General features: G+C 32.8%; 1 protein-coding gene across 2 annotated transcripts in view; it reads left to right on the top strand.

Annotated features, from left to right (window-relative positions):
- LOC108748399 (ABC transporter G family member 23) overlaps window positions 1-11,901 on the top strand; it is a 58,181-nt gene that overhangs the window by 10,344 nt on the left and 35,936 nt on the right. The window contains exon 1 of one of the 2 annotated variants that reach the window (XM_018486550.1): window positions 8,783-9,119. The exons of the other annotated variant lie outside the window; for it this stretch is intronic. The gene's annotated coding sequence lies outside the window, so the exon portion shown is untranslated. Of the gene's footprint in view, window positions 1-8,782; window positions 9,120-11,901 lie in introns of those variants that run through there. 2 annotated transcript variants of the gene reach the window in all.

Below are 11,901 nucleotides of genomic sequence, written 5' to 3'. Positions count from 1 at the left end.
ATATATATATATATATATATATATTTAAAAATCTTATAATATTCGATAATAATAAATTAATATTTTTTTAACTTCTTTTTCTCTCCTTTTGCTACTGTATATGGATATAATGTCTGTTGGATCTTCGTACAGTTTAACATTTTTAATTTATTTTAATTTTAAAATATATTTTTTTTATTTTTATAAACTGTACTATAAGCTGTGATACTTAACAATTTTTAAATGTCAAAACTATTAATTACGTCATTATCATTAATATATGTACATATATATAAAGTCCCTGTAATCGAGAAACTAATCTCATCTTCAAAATGCCAAAATCATGTTTTCTCTGATAAAAATTTACACTTACTGTTTTTTTCCATTTCTTTTTCTCTTTCTTGTTTATGCTATATCTATTGAATATTAAGTATGACTTTCTGTATTATAAATGAGCACTAATAACTGACATTAAAAACATCACGATTGTTTAAGTATGTCTTCTGACATACTTAAACCATTTTTATTTCAATAAAAATTAATAATTATAAATAGTCTTAATAGGATTTTGATATTGGCAAATGATATCCTTACTATTGCATGTGATGACGCGACAAACAAATAAAATTTTTTAAAATCAAGCATCAAAAGATAACACAAGTAATAATGGTACTTGTAATAATGGTACAAGTAATAATGGTACTAATTAATGCGACATAAATCATTCTCGTTTTATTAATTATTTGTTAGTTACACATATACCATAGTAAATGTATAATATAAAAAGAGAGAGAGAGAGAGAGAGAGAGACAGAGAGAAAGAGAGGAGGGAGGAAGACGGGGAAGACAGAAGGAAGACGGAGAGATAATAGTATCAGATCTTTATTAATGTTTATAAATAAATTATCATATTTGTTCAGTAAGTTATTAGGGTTCTGTCTATTTTATTAACAAATATATGGCAATAATAACATTTTGAAAAACTAAAATCCACATGAATTAATCTTTTAATCAGTATTTTTGCTGCTCTTATGTGCTACACAAATTTACTTATCTATTAAACGCCATAAGCTTCTCTTATATCGAAGAAAAATCATTAGTATTTTTTTTACCTAATAAATCTCAGAACACTGCAGGACGAACATATCAAGTACCAATATACGTATTTATCCAGCTTAAACTTTAGTGACATAAACAAATAGCAAAATGTACGTATATTCGCATACATTGTCCGGTGTCGAGACCAATGCATTATTAATTTTTAAAAGAGAGCGTTTGTTTGTTCAGTTAATTGCCAGTCAACTATAATGCCAAACTCATCGACATGATAGTAATGATACGGTGCAAGAAAGATATGCTGGTTTAAAGATTACGCACGCATATCAATTTAATGACGCAAACAAATATAATTTAATACGCCTTTGTTTAACGAACATTAGCACGTCGATCGTATTTTCGCGATGAGTCGGTCCATCAGAACAGTTTAAAAAGTTATCTATCACAGTTTGTTTTGTCACGTTCTTCAAAATTGATTAAAAAATTAGCGAATTATCATGAGTCGTATGCGATTGTAAATTAATAAAAAGAACACGTTTTACTTATTGCATCAATCGTTAAAAAGTTACATAATACTAAAATGCAAATAATTGCATCGCTAAGTGTAGATGGCTTACTTTTTATACAATCGATGATAATTGCGGTTCGAACAACTTGTATCTTTACATCTACACGTATTTCATAGAGAAGTATGCCTTCTTCAAGGTAGTTTGTTAGAATTTTAAGTTCTTATGCTATCAAAACAACATTAATATGTTCTATTATGGGGAAGCATACTTCACATTTTCTTTCGAACCCACATCGCCTCCATGAATAACGTACCAATCTTGTTTAATTATGGACGCGCCCATTAAGCACGTTATTACGTGAGTATTCGCGATAAGTTTCTCTTACTCTGTTATGTCACGTTTCGTTAATACTTCGTCACCGAGACACGAAAGGTCCCGAGGCCATGCCACGCATCTCGGACGTGAGACCCCAGTTTTAAATTCGCACGTGGTTAATGGAATTCGCGTGTGTCCGAATATCGATGTCGCGTATCGACAGTACGTACTCTCGTCAGAGACGTTTGATCGCTCTTCCTGGGATTTACGTAATCCAGCAGCAGCTGGACTGACCGCTTTCACATCTACACCATGTCTTCGACCGCGTTTAGCGACCTGGTTCGTTGATAATACCATGATATTTTCTTATTTACGTACATTGTCCGCTTTATCGTTCGACACCTGTAAGCATGATTTATAGGAGCTATCGGATCGAAACTTACTTCAATCGAACAAGAAGTTGCATAGCAAATTACATAATAATGAGTACATATACTTATGTACATAACACGTGGCAACAAACAGATGAAAATTGCCTATCATAAAAATAAAAATAAAAATCGCCTATTAGGTATGTAAAATATAAAAATAATTATAAGGAGATTATTTTAAAAAATAGTTCGAAATAGGTCAAGACTACTTGATGTTGCACCGATAACAAAAAAAAACTTATATACATATGTCTCTCGAATAGATCTTGGGAAGACCGATCCTAGTCTTCGTCGATGGTCGTAATGAGGATCGCGTGCTGTTGTCTGATCCGATAGTCATCATGTATGCGCATCGAAGCGAAGACTTTCGCTTTTGCGCGAACAGATCTGCAAAGATATACCGCGTATCCTTGATATATTGACTTCGAATTCGAGTATTTGCATAAATATTTAACAGATATATTGCTATCAAACTTATTTATTAAAATATATAATCTACGACCAATGGTGTTACAAAAAGGAATGTTTATCTAACAGTCTTTTAAGGTCGCGCACTACTCACTGAGAAAATCATTATAAAATGTAAATTATTGTGTTCGCGAAATTATTATTTGTGAAATATTTATTATAATTCGGTTATTACTATTTGGTATATACAATATATTGCATATAATGCACAACGCGTATATGTTGATCTATATACGTTTATTTTTTAAATGGTTCCAAGCATTCTTTAATTTCTTTAATTGACAATTTTCAACTAAAAAACAAGAAACATTTGACAAATCGTTTTTACCATTACTTTTATGGCACCGAACTGAATTTGCAATTCGCGTGATATATTTATATTTATATCGGAACTCTTTTGCATTTAATGCAATTCGGACACGTTTATGCTGCAAGACATGTACGAAATATATTAACGTTTACGACTTTATTTTTAATCGCACACAGCTGCAGAAAATAATACATAATGTGGTGCGTAATATACTTATTATGCATATTAAAACTTTATTTATTTTAAATAGTTTATAAATTTAGTTTATTATACTTTTAAAAGTTAAAAATGTTGGCACAAACATTAATTTTTTATATTGGCATAAAGATTTTCAATTTATCGTGATAGTGTAAAATGTTTCTATACTAGTCTAATTTAGTATAAAAAAATCAAGGAAGAGAAATTACGGAGATTTGAAGGAAATCTTTATCGAGGAGTTTATTTATTTTGCATAACTTTCTAACAAAACGTGACAAATACAAAAATTATAAAATTGCTAGGGTATTCTTCTTTCGTCAGAAACCGTACGAGTTCAAGGCTCTCTTCTGCGAGATAAAATTCTTGTGCTTTCGCTTATAGAGCGAACAAATGTACCGGCTCTTTTGCCGGTTAATTATTCACTGATTATTACATCGACGTCATCAGCAATCGAAAAAGTTGATTATCGCAAAAACAGCATTATCAGCAATTGCGACGTGTAGTAAAAACGTTGCAAAAAGATGTGACGTCAAGCGGTATGACAAATTGTAAATTCTATCGCATATGAATACTATCGATAGAGAAGGTATGTATGTAAAAATTTGTGCTACTACGGTTATTTCAAGGTCGAAAGATACCGAATTGGCATACGTACTTTCTGTCAGACTGTTGCGGACGCTTTCACTTTTCGACTTGACGTTAAATAAAAATTCCGCTGCTGTCAAGCAGCATCCGCTTTTGCGGCCCCCTATTACAATCTACTTTCGGTTTCACACGAGATATAAAAGCATGTATAACGATCCACTCCTTTTCTGATACTACCTTTCTAGCATTAAGAACGTAAAAGAATGTAATAAAATAATGCATATTAAAAAATAATAAATAGAAAGTTTCATAGGCCAAAAGATAAACGAGCAAATGAAAAGTGTTCATAATGAAATGCGTGAAATATATATGACGCGGAGAAAAATAATTATAATGTCATGTGTGTATATATATATATACATATACCATTTAATTAGGAACATCTTTAATTTGCTCGTTTATCTTTTAGCATATTAAACTTTCTATTCATTACATATGTAAGTCATATTCTTTTTACTAAAATGCATGGTAATTTTACGATGCGAGAATCATCAGGGTTGTGTTTCAAAACTCGAATCTATCAATTTCACCATTTTATCCTTGTTGTTTACCGAATGTTGAAGGATTGAAGACAAGAGTCAAGTATTATCCCATTACAAAAGTACATTTTCGCACGATTTGCAAATTCGGTGGTCCAGCAGATATTTCTCTTCGCAGATTTTACCTCTCTTCATTCCTACGAACTTTGGCTCGAGCTAGCTCTGTATGCAACCGGAAGTCGCGCTTTACAAATTCCTGGTTATATCATTATCGATCAGCCAGCCGCGGACGATCCGTTGCGACTTCTTTTATCGTTGCAGTCTCCACGAAGCACACTAATCCGTGTAATTTTGTATCTGAGCCTGTTCGTCTGGAAATTCATGCGATATCCGGCGATTAATATGTCCTTGCGCGTGCATAATTATTATTCTCTCTACGAAAAATATGATAGGGAATGTCCCCTCGTCGTTTAACCAGTATTAGCGCCGACAGTAATGGCAATTTAATTTTTTTTGTGTCACCACTAGTTTTTTAAAGATGCAAATTAAGCCTTTTTTCCACAAACAGATTGCTTATACTCTCGTTTCATTATATGAAATTTGTATGGACAATTTACACAAATTAAGATCCATCGGATACAGCTATTGAGAATTTATAAAAAGTTAATTATACAAACTTTTAATTTATGCAATAGCAATTATTGTTTATAACAATCATTACTCAGAAACAATGACAGAAATGAATAACAATTCGATCCCTTCCTCGAAACGCCAATTATTACACACATGTATGAATGTTAATTTCAAATACGAATCTCAACGTGTATAGTCTGATTTTCGACAGAAAAAAGGAAAATTCATAACTCCCTGTTATTTAATCAGGTTCACATTACGTCAGGTGCCGCAGCTACGGTTGCGCAATGTTGGGGAAAGTGCAGACCGTCTTGACCAGTGTTATAGTCACTACTTCTTAACCTGAAATAAAATTGTCGACTGCCACGGGAACAATCGCGTTTGAATGTACGTAACGCGAATAAAAAAAAAATAGACGCAAAAAATTGTTATATGTTCTTCTACATCGATTCGACATTGTAGATTAGCACAAAAGACAACAATGTTAATGATTTAAAACTAATAAGAAGAGAAAAACCGAGGTGCGATTTAATCATCATGTCATAGTTCACAAACCTATTAAGAAGAATTATTTTTACGAGGAATCATATTCAAGACTTTTCAAAAAAAGACCTCTCTTCAAGAGAGATCTCTTGAAAATACAGAAGAATTTTTTAATATATACCAAAGTTCTATGTGATAAATATGTCATGTGTAGCAACTATGACAGGCTTATTCAACGAAAAAATGTATATATGTAACGTTTATAAATTAGTCCAATTCATCACACATATCTCTTTCAGAATTGAAGAGATATAAAATAATCAATTTATTCCTTTAGCAACGTAATTTAATATAAAAAAATAATGAAAAAAAACGTTTGTAAAAAGCTGAGCTGAATAATATCCTACTTTACTATTAAGCCTCCTTATTGTTTGTTATATCTACACCGTTTTAATGGCTTTTAATGAGTACATATATGTAAAGGTATTTGCATATAATAAAGCCAAGAATTCAAGATGATCTTCTTACGAAACATTATGAGAAAAAAAAAGAGTAAAAAATAGTCGCCAATTATTTCAGGCAGCGATCGAGGTCGCCGAAAAAGCGTCTACTGCGTTCCTCCGGTTTTCATGATCACCGAAGGATTAGCTTGTAGCAATGTGCGACATTTCTTTCAAATCGATTGCGACAAGGAAACTGTTTAACGAATGGACGAAGATGATTAAGCGTGTCCTCGTCACTTCGCAAGTCTCAATGTAAGATTAAATATTCCTATTGCGACAATAAGACTATAAAGACAATAATGGAGAGGTCAATGTCGACAAATCTGCTAGTCAACATTGACGAAGCGTTAATGTAAATTAGAAGAAGCGATTATATTTTTGTAACAAAATTTGTTGACTCAACACATCACAAGAGTCTTATTGAAAGAAAAATATGACTCATGCAAAGAATAGTAAAAAAGTAATACAGAGTAAATATAGAAAGATATTTAAGTTAAAATGTTCTCTATATATAATTAATATTTGACGTTGTCAATCATTAATGATAATATTATTGTAGAAATTTATTGATAATTTACTGTTGTGTTTGATAAACAATGCGTTGATTGAGATGAGCGGAGAAAATTGTTCTCCGCTTATATTCCAACGTTTCAACGTCCGACAGATTTCACGCTGCTTATTTGGGTTATATCTAATTAACCTGTGGGATATTACCCGCAAGCATACACAATCATAAGATTTAAGTGATTTCCACGGTCGTTAACCTTCCACCGCATTTCCTCGTTTACTGTTAAATGAACAAGGAGAAAGAGAATTTTTCGCGCCGGAAGAAAATTGGATTTCTTCTATCCATTAATTCGCGTAGATTACGCCATGTATAGATTATCTAGCTTACCTAATCTAACGTAATCCATTTTATGTACATACGTTATATGCAAGCAATTTTAAACGTAACAAAAATTTTTTATAAGATTTTTACGACACACTGTAGCGTATGAATCATTATAAAGATTTTAATTAAAAATTAAATTAAATAGATTTTTATTTTCAAGGATAAGCGCTCAATAAGAAAAAGGAATAAAAGTACATTTTTTTCTCATATTATCGCTGTGCAGCATGCGCTTTATGCGTTCTCTTGACTAGGCACAAACGATGTCGCGCGACATCGAAAGAATCTTCAGTGTCTTATTATCGACGATGACAATGGCATAGCAAGGTGTTTCACCGAATTAACTACCGGAAGTGACCAAACGTGAATAGGCTCAGGAAGTCGGTGACTTGTGCCCTTGCCGTTTGCAATTTGCTCGCTAATGCTGCACACTAAACACTGGGATCACGTGTCATTGAATTATTCACAGAACAGGCACCAAAAGTGGAAATTGCAGAGATAATAAGGAATTCTTGGCTGTAAAACTAATAAAATAAGTATGCGCATTATCGTTTACGCCGACCAATTTACAACGTCAACATCAGAAGACCATTAATCGGTGATCAAATAAAAAAATTGCAGGATGTATGTACATGTTTTGACGGAGGAAAATTGAGAGCGGAAATTGAGCAAGAGGATAAAAACAAATTGCAAACGCGTTATGTGCGAATCGCGAAGAAATAATCATCATCAAACAACATTTCTCAAGCGTGATACAAACTTTATAAAGCAATAAGTAGAAACGGGACATCAGAAAGCGAAGATAGAAATAGCGAAGATAAAATAGTAATGGCAGAAAACCAGAAAGAGAGAGAGAGAGACACACACGAAATTACATCATTCATTACGAACGGAAATTGATGTATGTAAGTCTGAGAAAAGGAAGTTAACGCTGGTCGGGATTGAAGACACAAGTGTTAAAGAAACGGAGAAAGTGATCTCGCGTTGTCAAAACGGATCTCCGGATCGACGTGCGCAGAGGAACGGCCTTTCGCGAGGAAACAGCAGGTGATGGGAAGAGGTAACTACTGCGTCGAGATGAGCGAAAGCGTCCGCAGTCCTCCCAAAGACGGAATCGGCTCTACCGCACGGTTGCGAATAACATTGAACGAACAAGCAAAGTCTACTGCAAAATACACCGAGAAGACGAGTATCCAGATATTTAAATCAAGTACTCAGATATTTGAATATTCTTTATCTCATGTAAAATCATCGGATAATCGTTTGAGTTTAGATATACCGAAATAAAATCTAGTTTTCAAGTTATTGGGCATGACATTATTAAGAAGTAGTTAATTAATCCTTTGATCTCTATTGCGTGATTTTTTGGTAAATATTTCTAAAATAAAAAAATATTTTTTCGCAAAAATGGCGAAGATAAATCAACAGGTTTTTTTATTTCAAAGAATAACGGTAGTTTGTCTTCTTGAATTTTTGCTTAGCTATCTATTTATCGTGTTGATTACTATAACACGGTTTAATACGATGCCAAAGAAACTAAATATAAGAGAGGACGATGCACTGTAATTAACAGGGAAAGACGCGCTAATAATCAGCTGGAAATTCCGAGTTGAAAGTAAAGAGAGAAAATTAGCGCGGAAAGCATAGCGGAGAATTGACGAAACTGAAGACAAGGACGACGAGCAAGCACGACGTGGGGAAACTCGAGGGAGCAACAGGTGGAAGGGAAGGCGAGCAGAAGTACTTGTCACAGAGGGAAAGCACTAGTTAGACAGAGATCGTCTGGGACACTCCATGAAGAGGGAGGTATGAGCGTAACGACGTTATTGAGTGTCGCGACCAGCTCGAGTCCGATTCCATGTCCGAGGCTTGAGTCAGTCCTCAGTCTCGCGTCAGGACTCGAAAGTCGCGGAGGAGGAGGACGGCGATCGATTCAATCGATCGGCTGGCTGTCCCTCGACTGCCCACTCGTAACTAAGTCGACCTGTCTTTATTGGTCTCTTCAAGCAGTTGGAAACTTCTGTCTTTTTCCTCACGGTGCTTTTTGGTGTTAAATCCGGGTGTCAGTGTGTGAGCGAATACGTCAACTGGTGAACATCATCAAATGCTGCCGGTCGCTTCTTCTTATCTACGTCCTTCAACCACGCTGATCTGCAACTGGAATTACACGTGAGCTCAGCGAAATTTCGACGAGAACAGAAAGAGCTGGTAGATTGCGAAAGGTAGGGATGGGATGCCAAATTAGTGCTCTAATTGTAAAAAAAGTTACACAAAATGTGAAAAAGCATAAAATATATTTTTGTAAATTTTACAATTAGTCTTTCAGACATGACGGGACGTAAAACTGAATACGTTCGAAGACAAAATATTATTACTTTTTCAGTTACCATTCTATATTTAAGATTCGTGATTTATAGACTTCTTAACGTGATTTTTAAAATAATAATAAATATTACCAGCTTATTTACTTACTGATATATCAACAAATTTATGAAATACTTGGATGCGTTTCGAGTTATGCATGAATTACGCATAATATATCATTTTATTCTTCATTATTTGATGAACAACAAACACAAATGATGCATCAAGCGCTTCATGCATAGCTCAGAACGCCGTTGATTTGTCAAATAAGACAATATGTTACTTTGGCAAAATTTCTTTAATCAAAATCCTAATTTTAATTAGTACTCTCTAGAAATAATCCAGCACACAGTGAATATAACTGCCATATGATATGTAAAAAATGTTGTATATACTATATATATATATATGTGTATATAATATTACATATCTATTTATATATCTATATGTTATATATCTATTTATGCAATTATATTTGTGTTTGTTGAGGATTAGTTGAATTGATGTTGATCGACGTTAATAACATTAGTCAATTGACATCGATTTCACCAATCATGTCTGGCTGAGATAAAATAATTTAAAAAATATACAAATCGCAAATTTGTCGGGATATGTCGAAGCTTTTATATAAAATATCCAGCTAAAATGTATTAATTTATTATTGCTAACATAAGAGCCAAGAAGTGCCATTTCTCATCCGATGACATGCCTATTAATCATAACAAGAACTAACAGAATTTTTGGCTTTGTGAAAGGAAGTTTTAATTATAATGAAATAAATGATATAAGAATAAATGATATAAATACATAAACAGTACTCATAAATATAAAAGAACGTTTAGAATGAATATTTCTCTACAACGTCAATAAGCACGTTATGTTTATCCTATTCTTTACATTGAGATTTTAACATAATGACCTAAAATACATTTTAACTTTAAAATACTATTGATATAACATAAATTTTACTTACAAATGAGTCGGATCACTGATCCGTCGGACGTTAAACTTCAATAATTATGGAGAGATCTAATTTGCTATACTAAAAGCTAGGACAAGCGGAGACATACTTTTAAAAATTCTGTCCGTTATGTCTACATAAACTTGGACCTCTTGGTGATCAATATTATAACAGAAAATGTGATAAAGAATTTTAATTTTTAAGCAGTTTTGTGTTGTTCAATAGTTTAAGACATACGTTATGAAAACGCATACAATTGTACTACATACGAGTATTTTATATCATTTCAAGATTGAATTTGATGCTTACTCTTCCTTTTCTTTGAAGTTAATAATAATTCGTGTTTATAAAAATGTAGATTATAAATATTTTGCATTAAAAGTATGAAATGTATGAAAAACTTGTGATGTATTAAAAGTATTATTTTTCGTATAAAATTTATGTATCGATAGCAATACTGTATCACTATATCGATAGCATTCCAAGATTAAGAAGAAATAATCGCCAGGAAATTGCTAAGAATGGTAAGATCTAAAAGAACACTGTGGAACTAACGAAGAATTACACGCTGGAAACTCATATTCTCGACGACTTTCGTGTTTCATTTTTCGTGGAAGTCGACAAATCAATGAAATTTCTTTGATTTCATGTGACATATATATCCTTCATTTTTTTCCATCTGAGTGAAATTTCCTCTAGATTGGTTTAACTTTTCTGAGTGAGATGTGAGAAAGTAGTAAAACCGTGGGAAAATTCGTGTTCCGCTCCGACGCATCAATTGACAGTCTGACTGTGAATCTAATAATTCTATAGTAAAATTGTTCGAGACAAAAAAGAAAAACTGTAAATAACAACTGCAAAATAAATCTTGAAAAGGAAACCTCTCTATTAGTGTCAAATTATATTTCTCACACAATTTGCATTCAAATCTGTTAATCTTTCGTTCTTATCTTCAGAGTTTATATACGCAACGCAATTTTAAAAGAATATATTATTTTCATTGCTATTCTCATTCTTATGAAAATAAGATGTTAATTATCATATTCCATTACCACATTACCATATTATACACAACATAATATTAATCCATCATCTTTTCGAATTCGACTCTACTATATTTGAATTTGAATAAGATTTTCAATTCAAAATGATGTACGCTAGTACTATAATTTTATTATTAAATGCATACGAAATAAGAGTGTGCACAATGCAATCTATGTGAAAATTTGCGGAACATTCGCGTCGGCCTCACGTAATACAAGACACAGAAGTCGCGCTTTGACGATACCGGAACACACATCGCCAGTGAAATCGAATGTAATGAGGCAGACGACCGCCTTCGAGCACATCTTCACACACGCATTAGCATTTCCAATCTCTCATTTCTAGGAAGACTGATTTCCGACTGATTCCGCTCTTGCCTACAGCGCAGATAAATATTTTTTTTTTAATTTATAATTTTTCCAAAAGTCATTATGCATAAATTGATTATATTTTAAAGGGGGATCCTGATATAACGGGTAAAAAAATCGATTTTTTTTGCATAAATTATTATAAACATATCTGAAAAATATTCCAAAGTCTTAAATCGAAATTTTAAATTTTAACGATTCTACAAGTAATTTTATGCGCGTATATTATATAATATATGTTATTCACGCAGATATATTATACGGACA

This window comes from Trachymyrmex septentrionalis, unplaced genomic scaffold (assembly GCF_001594115.1).
Source record: "Trachymyrmex septentrionalis isolate Tsep2-gDNA-1 unplaced genomic scaffold, Tsep1.0 scaffold22, whole genome shotgun sequence".
Lineage (NCBI taxonomy): Eukaryota > Metazoa > Arthropoda > Insecta > Hymenoptera > Formicidae > Trachymyrmex > Trachymyrmex septentrionalis.
The sequence above is the reverse complement of the archived record's forward strand: the minus strand, read 5'-3'. Positions and strand labels throughout refer to the sequence as shown.